General features: G+C 43.5%; 1 long non-coding RNA gene across 1 annotated transcript; it reads right to left on the reverse strand.

Moving 5' to 3' along the window:
- Positions 1-3,117: 3,117 nt before the first annotated feature.
- Positions 3,118-15,123, reverse strand: LOC127969234 (uncharacterized). The gene is made up of 3 exons (XR_008156243.1): positions 14,655-15,123; positions 9,200-9,218; positions 3,118-3,456 (listed from the first exon to the last, which is right to left on the reverse strand). It is a non-coding gene; the product is annotated as an uncharacterized LOC127969234 (long non-coding RNA).
- Between the last annotated feature and the right edge of the window lie 364 nt (positions 15,124-15,487).

The raw sequence follows: 15,487 nt of genomic DNA on the forward strand, positions 1-15,487 counted from the left end.
ATTATTAAGATGCATGGACAGGGCATTTGTAGCCAATGTAATTTCATATAGACTGTTTATAGTGAATTGTGTGCGATGCATATGATTGAATAGTCACTACAGAAGCCTTAGGTATACATTGTTTTTTTGTTACCCATGACTCTGGATGCCTGGATCTCAAAGACCCATAATCAAAATACTCTTAATAATGTAATATTTTATAATATTAGTAAAGTATAAGGTGGTATTGTTAAATCATCATCAGATATTTCAGTAAAGCTGTAAACAGAATAACATACATTTATATTTTTCAGCGCACAAAAAGTACGCCAGAAGACACCTTGATTTTGTTATGAACATGTAACAATAAAAAAGATCATCATGGTTTCATCCTTTGATAGTTAAAGCTTGCACCTTCCAGGGAATACACTCGGAGCAATTTCTGCTTTATGCTCTTGCTCCTTTGATCTGTATCATCGGATCGATCCTGACATCACGAGTCTGTGAGTAAAATCCCAGCTTTTAGTTTCCACAGACATTATGGTTCCTTTGGGTGGACTGTGTAATCCACTGTGCAGCGTCTGGTTGTGATTAACCGTTCAATGATGATAAAAATTAGATAATGGAAATACACAAGCCTATGCGTGATGATGTAATGTAAAGCATGCATACACACACACACATATATATACGTACTACATTTGCCATGTTGTCATTCTTTTGTCCAATTTTTTGCATTCTCTCGCAAAACTTTTGCATTCCCTTGAGAAACTTTGCAGTCAAAGATATTTGCTTCCCTTCACAAAACTTTTGCATTCTTTTGCCAAACCAGTTGAGTTCGGACAAACACTTGCTGTTTACTTTACAGCTTGCAGGGTTCATATTACTATATATATTCACAATGGAGTGGTTCATAGAGTTTTATTTTGAACTTGGTACTTGGAAATACAGTCCACACTTAGTTCAAGGCGCAGTTTTGGGACATAGTGTATAGGCTATGTCATATGTCATGTAGTGTATATGTAAAAGATTAAAGTTGTTTTGCGAAGGAATGCAAAAGTTTTGCAAGAGAAGGCAAAACATTTGAGAAATATTTTTTCCACTCATCTCAGTGTTTTTTTTTTTCACCACCATTTCCCTTTAGGGGCTCTGTAGATAAATCCCTTAGCAGTTCTTGACAAGTGGAGCTGGGGGAGGTAGAAGGCTTCAGAGGAACTCGTCACTGAACATACTCTTTAGATATTGAGCAAGCAATCTCATTGGCTGCAGAATCAGCTAAGGACAACCAGCTTGTGAATGATGTGCTTGCTTGTGAAAGACCTATCAGACCTACCTGTGGTATGCAAATTTCATGACTTGATATTAATATGACAGAAAAATAAGATGCCAGTATGTGTCTCTGAATTGTTTGTTAGGGACAGTTTTCACCGGCAAAGCAAAAACAGATAAATAAATAGCCAATGTTGTATCTAAAATATAAGTTGTTAAATAACACAATGTTTACTGACCTGATGTGAAAAAAAATATTACACTCACAATGCTTAAATATACATTTTGCGTCTTCATTCCTACAGCTGAATCACTGACACTTTCAAACTCTTCTCTCAATTATGTGGTATCTTAAATTGGATTATAATTAGTTTAGAGAGCAGACCACTCTAAGAACCTCAGCTTTACACACTCTAGCACTTCCTCTCTACAACTTCTTAACACTGCATGTTGATCAACTACTGTACATGCCATGACCACTTCAAAGTTTCCTGTTCTCCTGCAGAAGCCCAGAGCAGGAAGCATAGCTGGCAGCTGTTCACAGGAGCACTGGAAGTTTTACTTCTTCTCTCTTGTGCTCCCCTTTGGCCTTCTAGATTATTGGGGCCAGAAGGGAGTACTAGTTTACAGTAGTACTCAACCTGATGACATGTCCATACTCCCTCAGAGAACCTGACTGTGAGACCTGCTTGTTTCCAACAACGTAGCTTTATGGTTTTGTAAAATAGTACAATATCAAAAGAAACTGCGGATTGGTTCCTGTTAGTAGCATGTGAGTCACTTAATTATTCAATTACTCATTTGCAACTGAAAGCAAAAGTAGGAGGATGTCCTGTAAATCACTGCCTTTTCACAGACAAGAGCAGCCAGAAACAAGAGCTCTTTCTCTTTCCACCGGTTTGAGAGAGACAGGCCTGCTGCTGATGTTTTTATCTAAACAGTGATGCAGACAGTAAATCCACTGCTTGTCTCTAACTATACATTGACATACTGTTCAAGGGAGATGTTCCAGATCCCTGGTGACTTACAGTATTTATTGCTGAGGTCATTCCTCATCATTTTAGACAGTCTGGAGCATGAGGATAAGAGTATGTGTATGTGTGCACAAAATACAATTGAACCTGAATTGAAGCGATGCATCATACTTTAGCTAACAAATCATATTCTGCATATAACTCTATTATGCTATTACTATCTAAAACATGATAAATAAGTATAATGGAATACATTTGTAGGAATAACAGCAATTCAGTGTATGTAGGAACACTCTTTTTTGTACACTTGCCAGCCTTGAGGGCTTAATTTGACCATTGTAAGGTCCACTTGTGCCTCAGAAGATTGCAATTAAGCTTTCTCGTGGAAAAGGGGAAGTTTTTTAAGTTTCTGGGTTGACTCTCCAATACGTGCTGGAAATTCAAAAGCCTCCTCTCTTTTGTGTAGCTAAGAGCAAATGGTTTTTTCATTGAACACTGAACTTTCTGAATGCAAAGATCAAGTGCAACTATGAAAAGGAAAACTCCCGTAAATGTTTTAGATCTTTAGATAAAAAAGGACTGTATTTGATACTATATTTGATTCATATTGAATATATGCCAGGCTTTCATGATAAAAAAAATCCTAATAAAATATAAAATATAATATGCTACTTTAAACTAACTGTTTTGTGTTTTAATGTAAGTTTATGATCATTCAGAAATTGTTTTAATATACTGATTTGGTGCTCAAGAACATTTCTTATTGCACAGCTTAAAAATGTTGCTTAATAATTTTGTGGAAGTGGTGATATGCTTTAGGGATTCTTTTTTGTGAGTAGAAAGTTCTACAGAAAAGCATTTGTCTGAAAATAAACTAATTGAAAGGCAGTGTATATATAGTTTAATTCAATTAAATTCAAGTTTATTTCTATAGCACTTTTTACTAAACAAATCGTTGCAAAGCAACTTTACAGAAAATTAAGTTTCTACTATATTTTGTAGTAGCTTATCAGTGGCGACTTTCAGTTTATGTGCATTTGGCAGAAATGTATGGAAAAATCAATTAAAGGCGTAATCAAACGGACGATGAACACTATTAACGGCAATTATAGAAAATTCTTTTAGTTCTGTATTGTTTCAGGTTTGGTCATCATCTGAGGCTCTTTGAGGGGTTAGCATCATCTCTTCTCAGGTGTTCTGGATCCAGACTGGAGCTTGTGTAAATCCTAGTTCCCTTTCAATACTTCACTCGTACTGCGTCGAAGACGCATATGGGAAAAACCCCCTTTTTCTCCTGAACTGAAGCCTTATTCAATCACGCAGTGAAACTGCACAGCCATTGGATCGTGCAGTGCTATTAAAACAAACCAATGGCTTGGCAGCGGTGCTGCACGAACCTATGGCAGCGAAGCCCGCCAAAGCCCGCCAATATGGGCGGGGAATCTGGCTATATATTGGCCGCTTCGCCACAGGAATTCAGATTATTTCTCCTTCAGCGACGACGTCACATCGCTTCGCTGATCTCCGCTGAACTGCTCGCCGTTGACACGCCTCGCACTGGAACGCGACTGCCGGTCCCCACCGCAGATTCATCGCTTCCCTGCGGCCATCCGGTGAGATATATTGAAAGAGCAAATTTCTCTAAAAGAGCCTTTTTCTACGGCGTTGTTGCAAATGCCGTCTCGTCATTGCAGCTCGTGCAGAGCCCCTCTGCACGCTGATGACGGGCACAGCGAGTGTGTCGCGTGCTTGGGGAAACCCCACGCTGACACAGCACTCGCGGGGAATTCATGTTCTCATTGCGAGAACATGAATATCGCCTCTCTGCGCTCGCGAATCGCTTTCTTTTCAGAGAGCGATCTCGCTCCTCGCGCCCTCCCTTTTTCTTCATCCCGCGAGCCGGCGAGGAAGAAAAGGCGGGGCAGAGGATTAAAGCAGCAGGATGAAAGCGAGCTCACGCCGGCTCAGCCCCCGCGTGCCTCGTTTTCTCCGCCCAGAGGGGATTCCCCAGTCCTCTTTGTACAGCCAGACCAGTGTCCCTCTGCTGCCGCGAGTGATCTGGTTTTGTTTGGAGGGACTGAGGAGGAACTGCTAGAGGACAGCATGTCTCTAGCCGCTTCAGATGCTGAGGAGCTGTCGGGCTCGCCGGACCCCGCCCCCTCGATGTCATCTGAGCCAAACCGCTCGAAACTCGGGATGGACGCCGAGCTTATCCGCGTTCTCTCCAGGGCAGTGGACGAGCTGGGTCTGGATTGGTCTCCTCCAGAGGAACCAGCCCGTAGCCGTCTGGATGAATGGTTTCTGCCGGGGCGCCAGCAAACCCCTCGTCAGCGAACTGCTCCGTTCTTCCCGGAGGTCCACGACGAGCTCACTAAATCGTGGCGCGCCCCCTACTCAGCGCGCCTGCGTACTTCATCTTCATCCGCCCTCACCTCAATTGACGGCGCTGATGAAAGAGGATACGAACGGCTGCCGCCGCTGGACGAGTCTGTGGCCGTGCATCTCTGCCCGCCAGCAGCTATTGGATGGAAAGCCAAGGCCAACCATCCGTCCAAACCCTGCCGTACGACGTCGGCGCTCGCCGGGCGTGCCTACTCATCGGCAGGGCAAGCAGCCGCGGCGCTCCACTCTATGGCGGTGCTTCAAGTCTTCCAGGCCAAACTTCTCGCCGCCACCGACGAGTCTGGCCCAGATGTCGCCACGCTCAGGGAGCTGAGAAGTGCAACAGACTTGGCGCTGCGTGCTACCAAGAGCACCGCCCAGGCCATTGGGCGCTCGATGGCTAACCTGGTCGTCTTGGAGCGCCACTTATGGCTCAACCTTACGGAGATCAAGGATGCTGACAGAGCCCAGTTCCTAGACGCACCGATCTCCCCCAGCGGCCTCTTTGGCCCGGCGATAGAGGGATTCGCCGAGCGTTTCACAGAGGCGCAGAAGTCGTCCCAGGCAATGCGACACTTCCTGCCGAAGCGCGCTTCATCTGCTACCAGTCGCCCCAAACAGGTGCCGATTCGTCAGCCTCCTAAGCAAGCGCCAGCTGCTACCACCGCAGCCCAGCCGGTGAAACCCGAGCCTCGACACCGTTCTCGCTCGGCCACCAGACGGTACCAGTATCCCAAGCGCATGGGACCCCGGCCCAAGATAGTGCTGGACCCTGCGCCGCCGCCGTCATCCTGATCAACAGGAAAGAAAGAGGAGGGGGCTAAGTCTCGCCACAGCCGGACCACCCCCCAAACTGCCCCGTGTGTTCTGCCGTCCATCTACAGATGTCGACGAAGTTGTTCCTGCTGCAAACAATGGGCCCTTGTTAGCGCCCAGACAGCAAAGCGCTGTTATAGTGCAAAAAATAAAAAACACACTCCTTCACAAAAAGAGCAGTTTTCCTCACACAACACTAACGAGTGCTATGTCCCCCCACGGCGGTCAATCACTCGAGTTAATACAACCTCTGTCCATCCGGGCCTCACAATGGCAAGCCATTCCCGGGGTATCAGATTGGGTCATGGGAGTAATAAAACACGGCTATTCCCTTCAGTTCGCACGACGGCCACCACGCTTTCACGGGGTGGTCACCACTTCAGTGCACAACGAGAACGCTCACGTTCTTCGTGCCGAAGTGAAAAATCTGCTGGTGAAGGGAGCTATAGAAATCGTTCCCCCAGCACACCGCGACTCAGGATTTTACAGCCGTTACTTCCTGGTTCCCAAGAAGGATGGTGGGCTGCGCCCCATCCTCGATTTAAGACATCTGAACCGTGCCCTCATGAGACGGCGCTTCAGAATGATCACATTGAAACAAATCCTCTCGCAAATACGCTCAGGGGATTGGTTCTTTTCGCTGGATCTGAAAGACGCTTACTTTCACATCCAGATAGCCCCCCGTCACAGGCCGTTTTTGAGATTTGCCTTCGAGGGCGTGGCTTACCAATACAAGGTCCTCCCCTTTGGGCTGTCTCTGGCGCCTCGCACGTTCACAAAGTGCATGGATGCGGCTCTCTCCCCTCTCAGGCAGAAGGGCATCCGCATTCTCAATTACCTCGACGACTGGCTAGTTCTAGCTCAGTCAGAGGGGGAGGCATTGGGTTACAGAACTGTGCTCCTCAGCCATCTGGAATGCCTGGGGCTCAGGGTGAACTTTGTCAAGAGCTCACTGTCCCCCAGCCGGCGGATATCGTTTCTGGGAACAGTGTTAGACTCAGTGACGATGAGGGCAACAATGGTGAAGGAGCGCGCTGCGGCTCTACAGCGACTTGCGGCCTCTTTCAAAATAGGTGCTTCTCGACCCCTAAAGACATTCCAGAAGCTGCTGGGTCTTATGGCGGCGGCATCGCCGGTGCTGGAGCTCGGGCTGCTTCGTATGCGCCCCCTCCAATATTGGCTGAAACCACGTGTTCCACCTCATGCATGGCGTCACGGACGCTTGAATATCAAGGTGAGTCAGGACTGTATTTCGGCCCTGACCCCTTGGAGGGACATGCAATGGATGGAACGGGGTGCTCCACTTGGTATGGTTTGCAGAAGGAAAGTGATCTCCACAGACGCGTCCAACAAGGGTTGGGGCGCGCTGTGCGAAGGGAAACCCGCTTTCGGCCAATGGTCGAAAGAGGAGAGCAGGCTCCACATCAACTGCCTCGAGATGATTGCAGTTCAACGAGCCTGCCAGAGCTTCCTGTCAGACCTAAAGAGCCACCACGTGCTGGTCAGATCGGACAGCATGACGGTGGTCTCTTATATAAATCACCAAGGTGGGCTGTCGTCGACGCGTCTCTTCAGACTGACGTCGCGACTGCTGGAATGGACCCAAAACAATTTGGGGTCCCTGAGAGCAGTGCATCTTCCGGGCAAGCTGAACAAGGGCGCGGATATGCTGTCAAGAAGCGGAGTCTCCTCAGAAGAGTGGAGACTCCACCCGCAGACGGTTCAGAAGATATGGGAGGTCTTTGGCAGAGCGGAAATAGACCTCTTTGCCTCAAAAGACAACTCTCATTGCCCAATATATTTTTCCAAGATCAAGGACGCGTTGTCCCAGGACTGGCCCAACCGTCTTCTTTATGCTTTTCCTCCGGTCCCTCTGATTCCCCAAGTAATCAGGCGGGTCAGGGACCAGAGATGCAGGGTTCTGCTTGTAGCCCCATTCTGGGAAAATCAGCACTGGATAGCCGACCTGTCGCAGATGCTGACTGCAGCCCCATGGCCCGTTCCCCTGAGACGGGACCTCCTTTCTCAGGCGGACGGGACGATTTGGCATCCACACCCAGAGAAGTGGTCTCTGCACATTTGGTCGCTCGACGGGAGCCCGCGGGACTCCCTGAGCGTGTGCTAGACACAATTTCACAGGCTAGAGCTCCGTCTACACGACGCCTCTATGCCTCCAAATGGTCTGTGTTCTCCACATGGTGTTCAGACCATGGTGAGAGCCCGACCTCTTGTGACGTATCAGTGATACTGTCATTTTTGCAAGAGCTCTTGGAGAAGGGACGATCCCCCTCCACGCTCAAGGTCTATGTAGCAACTATAGCGGCATCACACGCCCTTATAGCAGGCCAGTCGGTGGGCAGAAACGACTTAGTCGTCCGATTTATGAGAGGTGCCAGACGGCTTCATCCGCCTTGCCCTCCCACCGTCCCTTCTTGGGACCTGCCCACGGTGCTGAGAGCCCTGAAGGGGGCCCCCTTTGAACCGCTACAGTCCATAGGCCTTAAAGCCCTGTCGCTAAAGACCGCTCTGCTATTGGCACTAGCGTCTGTTAAGCGTGTGGGTGATTTGCAAGCACTTTCGATGAGCCCTAATTGCCTAGAATTCGGGCCTAACGACTCGAGGGTCGTCCTGAAACCGAGGCATGGCTATGTGCCAAAGGTGCTCTCCACACCTTTTAGAGCACAAGTGGTCACCCTCTCTGCGTTACAAAACACAGAGGAGGATCCAGGGCTGAATCTACTTTGCCCAGTGAGGGCTCTAAAAGTCTACATAGAGCGTTCTGCACCAATAAGACGATCAGAACAGCTCTTCATATGCTTTGGAAACCGCACCAGAGGGTTACCGGTCTCTAAGCAAAGACTTTCAAGGTGGATTGTGGATGCAATCCAGCTAGCCTACTCTTCTTTGGGCCTGCAAAGCCCAATTGGAGTAAGAGCCCATTCGACGAGAGCAGTGTCTTCGTCTTGGGCATGGTCTAATGGTGTGACTATCGCAGAAATTTGTGAGGCGGCTGGCTGGAGCTCGCCGTCCACATTTGCTAGATTTTACAATCTAGACGTCCCAGCGCTTCATGCTAGGGTACTTTCTGTGTGAAGGTCACCTTCTTGTTCCTCATTTGCATGCTCTTGGCCATTCTTGCCCAAGGCTCAAACTCTACTCGTATGCACTCGGTCCCTTGGCTACTGAGGCGATACGAACACGGGATGATCAGGCTAGGCCAGACGTAACCTCATTGAGCTTATTCTGCCCCTAGTTGCTATTATCATATCTTGGTTTAACAAATCAAGTTTGATTGCGTTGGTCGTCCTCCCTTCTTAGCATGGCGTGATTGAACTGGGTTCCCATATGCGTCTTCGACGCAGTACGAGTGAAGTATTGAAAGGGAACGTACTCGGTTACTAACGTAACCTCGGTTCCCTGAAATACGGGAACGAGTACTGCGTTCCTTGCCATGCTAAAAAGGCTGCACAACTCAGTCGTCGCTTCAGTCGAAGTAACCTGAATTCCTGTGGCGAAGCGGCCAATATATAGCCAGATTCCCCGCCCATATTGGCGGGCTTTGGCGGGCTTCGCTGCCATAGGTTCGTGCAGCACCGCTGCCAAGCCATTGGTTTGTTTTAATAGCACTGCACGATCCAATGGCTGTGCAGTTTCACTGCGTGATTGAATAAGGCTTCAGTTCAGGAGAAAAAGGGGGTTTTTCCCATATGCGTCTTCGACGCAGTACTCGTTCCCGTATTTCAGGGAACCGAGGTTACGTTAGTAACCGAGTACGTTACCACTGGTAACTGGTAACCACTGGTAATGTAAAACCCATGGCAAAACAGAGAAACAAATAGAGACATAATTACTGTAGCTGCTGTTCCAACCAATTAAAATTAATTTGTTTAACCCAATCTAAAGAATAATAATGAACATCTAATCAGATATAACTGCAGTACAATATTATGAGATGCATTATTTGAATGCTTGGCTAAAGAGATGTTTTAAATCTAGATTTAAACAGAGAGAGTGTGTCTGAACCCCGAACATTATCAGGAAGGCTATTCCAGAGTTTGGGAGCCAAATTAAACAAGCTTTACCCTCTTTTAGTGGACTTTGCTATCCTAGGTACTACCAGAAGTCCAGAGTTTTGCGACCTTAGGGAGTGTGATGGATTGTAGCATGTACGCAGGAGCTATACCATTAAGGGCCTTATATGTGAGTAATAATATTTTCTAAGTAACTAATATGGACCTTAATACAGTAGGTTGCCAGTGCAGAGACTATAAAATTGGGGTAATATGATCATATTTTCTTGACCAGCTAGCAGGGCAATACAATAGTCCAGTCTACAGGTTATGAATGCATGAACTAGCTTTTCTGCATTAGAAACAGGTTACATGTTTCATAGCTTTGCAATGTTTCTAAAATGGAAGAATGGTGTTGGGAAATATGATTTTCAAAAGACAAGTTGCTGTCAAATATAATACTCAGATTTTTGACAGTTAAGGAACAGCACATCCGTCTAGTTGCAAACTGTAGTCTACAAGATTCTGTGTACTGTTTTTTGGTCCAATAAGTTATATCTCAGTCTTATCTGAATCTAATAGGAGAAAAGTTTTGGTCATCCAATCTTTAACATTTTTCATCTGGTCCCGTTGAGATATAAAGTTGAGTATCATCAGCATAACAGGGGGAACTAATCTTGTATGTTCTAATAATATTACCAAAGGGCAACATGTTGAAAATAGCAGAAGACCTAGGACAGATCCTTGCGGCACTCCATATTTTACTGGTGATAATTGAGATGACTCCCAATTTAAATAAACAAAGTGGTATTAATCAGACAGTTAGGATCTAAACCATCTTAAAGCCTGCCCTTGAATACCTGTATAGTTTTGTAATCAATCTATGAGTATGTCATGATCTACAGTGTCGAACCCGGCACTAAGATCAAGTAAAACTAGCAATGAGATGCAACCTTGATCTGAAGCAAGAAACAAGTCATTTGTAATTTTAATAAATGCATTTTCTTTGCTATGGTGGGTCCTTCTTCATAGAGATCTTTTCTTTTTTTCAGGAAGAAGTGCAACTGAGCAGACACAGTTCACTAGGATCTACCGGTAGTTGTGGTTTCTTAATAAGAGGCTTAATAACCACCAGTTTGAATAGTTTTGGGGCATGCCCTAAAATTAATAATATTGAGAAGCGGTTCTTCTGCTACAAGTAACAACTCATTCAGTAATTTAGTGGGTACAGTATCTAACAGGCATGTTGTTGGTTTAGATGCAGTGATAAGTATATTTAGCACTTCCTGTCATATAGCTGTAAAGGACTGCAGTGTAACTTTGGGTGCGATGAATAAGGCTGAAGTATTAGACGCTGTAGAATCTACATTTGTTATTGTATTTCTGATGTTATCTATTTTATCACTGAAGAAATTCATAAAGTCATTATTATTAAACTGTGAGGGAATTTTTAGATCGGGTGGCGTCTGTTAAAGGAACACTCCACCGTTTTTTGAAATAGGGCTTATTCACATTATTTCCTACATTTAGATAGGTGGGCAAATGCATTTTTGTGTCAGTGCATGCATTGTTTTAGTTTGACTGGGTCGGCGTTAGCTTAGCTTAGCACAATGAATGGAATCCTTTGTTGCCAGCTAGCATGGCCTGAGTAAAAGTGATCAAAAAAATAAAAAAAACCCACCTAATTACTTCTTGTGGCCTGCGTATTCACAACGAGTACAAATAGCGATCCAGATTAACACTAGGCGATTTCCTAGGCAGATATTGATTTGGGACTATATTGTGGGGAAGCACAGAAGAAAGCACTGCTACTTCGGCGCAGAGATATCACGCAACACATGAAAACATCAACTCTATGTGAATACAGGTATAATATGGGTCGATCTATACATGCGTCATTATTAAAATAATCACTTACTCTGTGGACAGCTGTCCATTTGGTCCATTCGGCGTGGGGCGTTTTTTCCAGTTCACTTTGTCACACCGGAAAAAAAATCGAGTACTGCAGAATGGATCAGCGCCGTGAAATCCTCTGTAGATGTGACACAACTTCGGGCACGCTCCTCTTGATCTGACGTGTTGAGCCTGGTCATCAATGGCAAAAACATGTCCCACTCTCTACAGCAAAGACACTCTATTTCCGTCGGCATAGATTGGCATATTCCCCCACATTCACACCACCAGTTCATGTTGGCTCTCATCCTCACGTCCTCAGGCTGTTGAGCGATCGCAACTAATACAAGCGCATATAAATTTCACTCGCGGCTGGCTTGACGGTGTTTTTCTGAAGTGCGGCTGGCTTGACCGCAGTCTCCTACTGTCGTTCTATTTCCAAAGCACGCAGCTCGTCTTCTGTAAACTCTGGTTCAAATAGGTATGGTTCTGGTTCTTGACTGTCTGAGAAGTCACCCTATTCGTCTCTCTCAAAATCAGCCATGTTCATCGCCATTCGTGTACTGTAAGGAAAATAGCCAGGCTGCTACTATTCACGCCGGTATGTTGACGGAAGTCGTGGGATTTCATGTGTTGCGTGATTCTCTGCCCCGAAGTAGCAGTGCTTCGCCTAAGCAGCAGTGCTTCGCCTGTGCTTCCCCATAATATAGTCCCAAGCCAATATCTGCCTAGGAAATCGCCTAGTGTTAATCTGGATCGCTATTCGTACTCGTTGTGAATACGCAGTCCACAAGAAGTAATTAGGTGGTTTTTTTTTATTTTTTTTTATCACTTTTACTCAGGCCATGCTAGCTGGCAACAAAGGATTCCATTCATTGTGCTAAGCTAAGCTAACGCCGACCCAGTCAAACTAAAACAATGCATGCACTGACACAAAAATGCATTTGCCCACCTATCTAAATGTAGGAAATAATGTGAATAAGCCCTATTTCAAAAAACGGTGGAGTGTTCCTTTAATCTAGCCACTGTGCTATATAAAAACCTTGGATTGTTTTGGCTATTTTCAATGAGTCTGTGGATATGCTCAGCCCTGCCAGCTTTTAGAGCCTATTTTTGCTGCACATAATGTTTTTCCACACAATTTCAAAAACTTCCAAATTAGTTTTTCTCTAATCGCGCTCCAGACTACGAGTTACTTTCTTGAGAGAATGGGTATTTCTGCACAGTAGGTTTTTCTCTAACCTTTTTCAATTTGAGGGGGGCAACAGCTTCTAATTTATTCGAGAAGATAGTGCCCGTGTTGCTAGTCACTTCGTCTAGTTCATAGATAATCTAATGGATATCCTCAACTGAGCTCCACACCACAATGGCTGTCTGTGGCACTGTTTAAACACTTGAGACTTATTTTTCCTGGGAAGGAGGATTAACTGTCATGGAATGATGGATGTTTAAAGGCCCTCATGGGGGCATTCACAGGATGAGGAGACATGACATGGGCCTAAGAGGGGAGCAACCATATAGCCATGAATTGATGGCTTTTATTTGGCAAGATTTTAAACTACCACTCAAATATTTTGTTTCATGTGCAGAACAATCAAGATTAAGTTGAGTTATTTGATGTTTCACAGTCCTTTTATCTCTCTTTTCACCATTATTACAGCCCTCATAAGAACTTATAGGCTTCCTAAAAATGTTAATCTAATGTAAACGGCAGTTGCAATATATTGGTGTGCCAACCAGTCACAATATAACACGTTTGTGTATTTGGCAGGATGAGACTAGACAGTGTGGGTGGCATGTGTGATCTATCAGTGAGTGCTCAAGCAAACAACACATCAGAAGGATTAAAGAAGAGGAAAATAATTAATCTGGATTAGTTTTGTTTTCTGTATTTTGTGTCTTGTGAAGTGATGACAGGCAGTTCCGTCTTTGGCTAACCATAGGTTTCTTTTTTAGGAAAAGTGGCACTTCTTCAAAATTTATTTTCTTCACCTATGCAAAACGATTCGGTAGCCTAGATGCTTTGTAATATATGCATATTGTTCTATTCATTGCAACAGTTTGGAAAACAGAGCTTTTAACAAATGTGTTCATATATGTGCCATACAAATGCAATTTTTCCTAGTACACTTGTATGTACAGTACAGTTGCTTTCGGTGCGCTGTTGCCATCTAGTGGTCAGCAAGATCAACAACTAATTGTTTTAAATGGTAGGCAGGCATTTGAATTTAAGCAAAATCTGGTATCAGAGTTTTCAGCAGCCATTAATCCAGTCTTCATGTTACATTATTCTTCAGAAACCATCCTAATATACTGATCTGGTGCTTGTTGAAACTGACACTTTTTTTCAGGATCCTTGATAATTCTTGATGAAATAGAAACAAGCATTTTTTTAAAGCATAATGTTGTAAATGTCTTTCACACACTTTTGATCAATTTAATGCACAAGTGTTAAAAAAAAGTATTTTTTTTTTTTAAATGACTGATTACTTGTGTACTGTATGTGATATGGCATAAAAGGAATACTCATTCATTTGAGAAAGTCTTTTAAGGACACAAGGTTATCCAGGGTACAGTGTTTTCCGATCATAGCAAAACATCTGCAGAGCTGTTTTTTGTATTTTAGTTTTCGGTTTGTCTGTCAACCTCATCATTTCCTACTAATGATTTTTTCATAAACATCCCTTGTTGTTCTGTTACTGCACTTGGGGATGTATTACGGGTGAATATGCTTTTTTCTCTCTATTTTAATTTAATATATATATATATATATATATATATATATATATATATATATATATATATATATATATATATTATATAAGTACATAATATGTACATGAGTAACAGGACTGTAAAATGAAGTGCTACCAAAATATTAATAAAGCCATTTTATGTCAAGACTTATTTAATCTCTTATAATCAAGAAAATAAAGTGCAAATTGGTACATAAAGTGATTTTTCTTTTTGTTTTAAAGTGACAAGACCCTTTTGTCAATTTGTGTTATTTGATGAAATATTTCGTAAAAAACATGATCAATAATAATGATATGTCACTAAAGGCTATGAGGTTGGAGCTGTTTCCAGATCGAAACAGACACAAAATTGAACAAAGCATAAAAATGTGAACACATAAAGGGTTGGAAGCATGTTTTTTTTTTTTTTAAATCATTGCAATGATAAACAGAATAAATTATAATATAAAATAACAAAACACATATATATAATTATTAGAAGAAAATATAATAGGCAATGAAGCTTTAACTCTGCATCAACTTAACAAAAACTCCCACACAAAGAACCAAGAATAGACCTGAGCACAATCGTGTACCTGTCATAACTGCACATTGCACAAAATGTAAAAGAATGTTGATTCTATTAAAGACGTAGTCGTTCAATTTAGTTTAGTCATGTGTGCTGCCACAGTCCGGTCTGGGCCGGCAGGAGGGCAGGGCAGGAGTGAGACGGGTGATTATACTGCTCTTCAGCTTCCACCCTTTCAGCCTCCAGCTTGAGCCACTGATATGAACAGCCATGAGGGTTTATCAGACCCAGGGCCTTGACCCCTCCCTATCACAGAAGTGCATGCTCTCGTAGCCATTAAAAATGAGAGTCAATGTAATTTAACATCATAAATGCATTAGCACTTCACAGCTTTATTGTTTTTGCTGTTGTTTTCTTGCTGCATTTGAGCCACATTTGGCATTATGTGTGGTAAAATGACAACAAAGAAAGCAGATGCTCCATGCATTTCTTTTGAAAACTGTTATTTAAAGATAAGATTAGATTCAACTTTATTGTCATTACAAGTACAGAGCTAATGAAATGCATATATGCATTATGAACAGCAGCAACATGAGAACAGTGGTAATAAATGCAGCTGGATGAGTGCAAAAGTATTGTTAAACAATGTAATATATGCAAAATAACAGTAGTGCTATGATATTTTTATAGAAATAGTTTACTGTGCTAATGATAGTAAAATAAAAAAGAAACAGTAAATTGTTATCAATACATGTGCAACTAGAGACATTTGCATATTGTACATGTCAATTGCATAAGTAGCCCTTATTAATAGGTTTAAATGTAAATATCACATTGATGTTACCAACATACATCTAATATTAAATAAGATGCACCCCTTAAGAACAATGTGGATTTATT

This window comes from Carassius gibelio, chromosome B12 (assembly GCF_023724105.1).
Source record: "Carassius gibelio isolate Cgi1373 ecotype wild population from Czech Republic chromosome B12, carGib1.2-hapl.c, whole genome shotgun sequence".
NCBI classification, from domain to species: Eukaryota; Metazoa; Chordata; class Actinopteri; order Cypriniformes; family Cyprinidae; genus Carassius; species Carassius gibelio.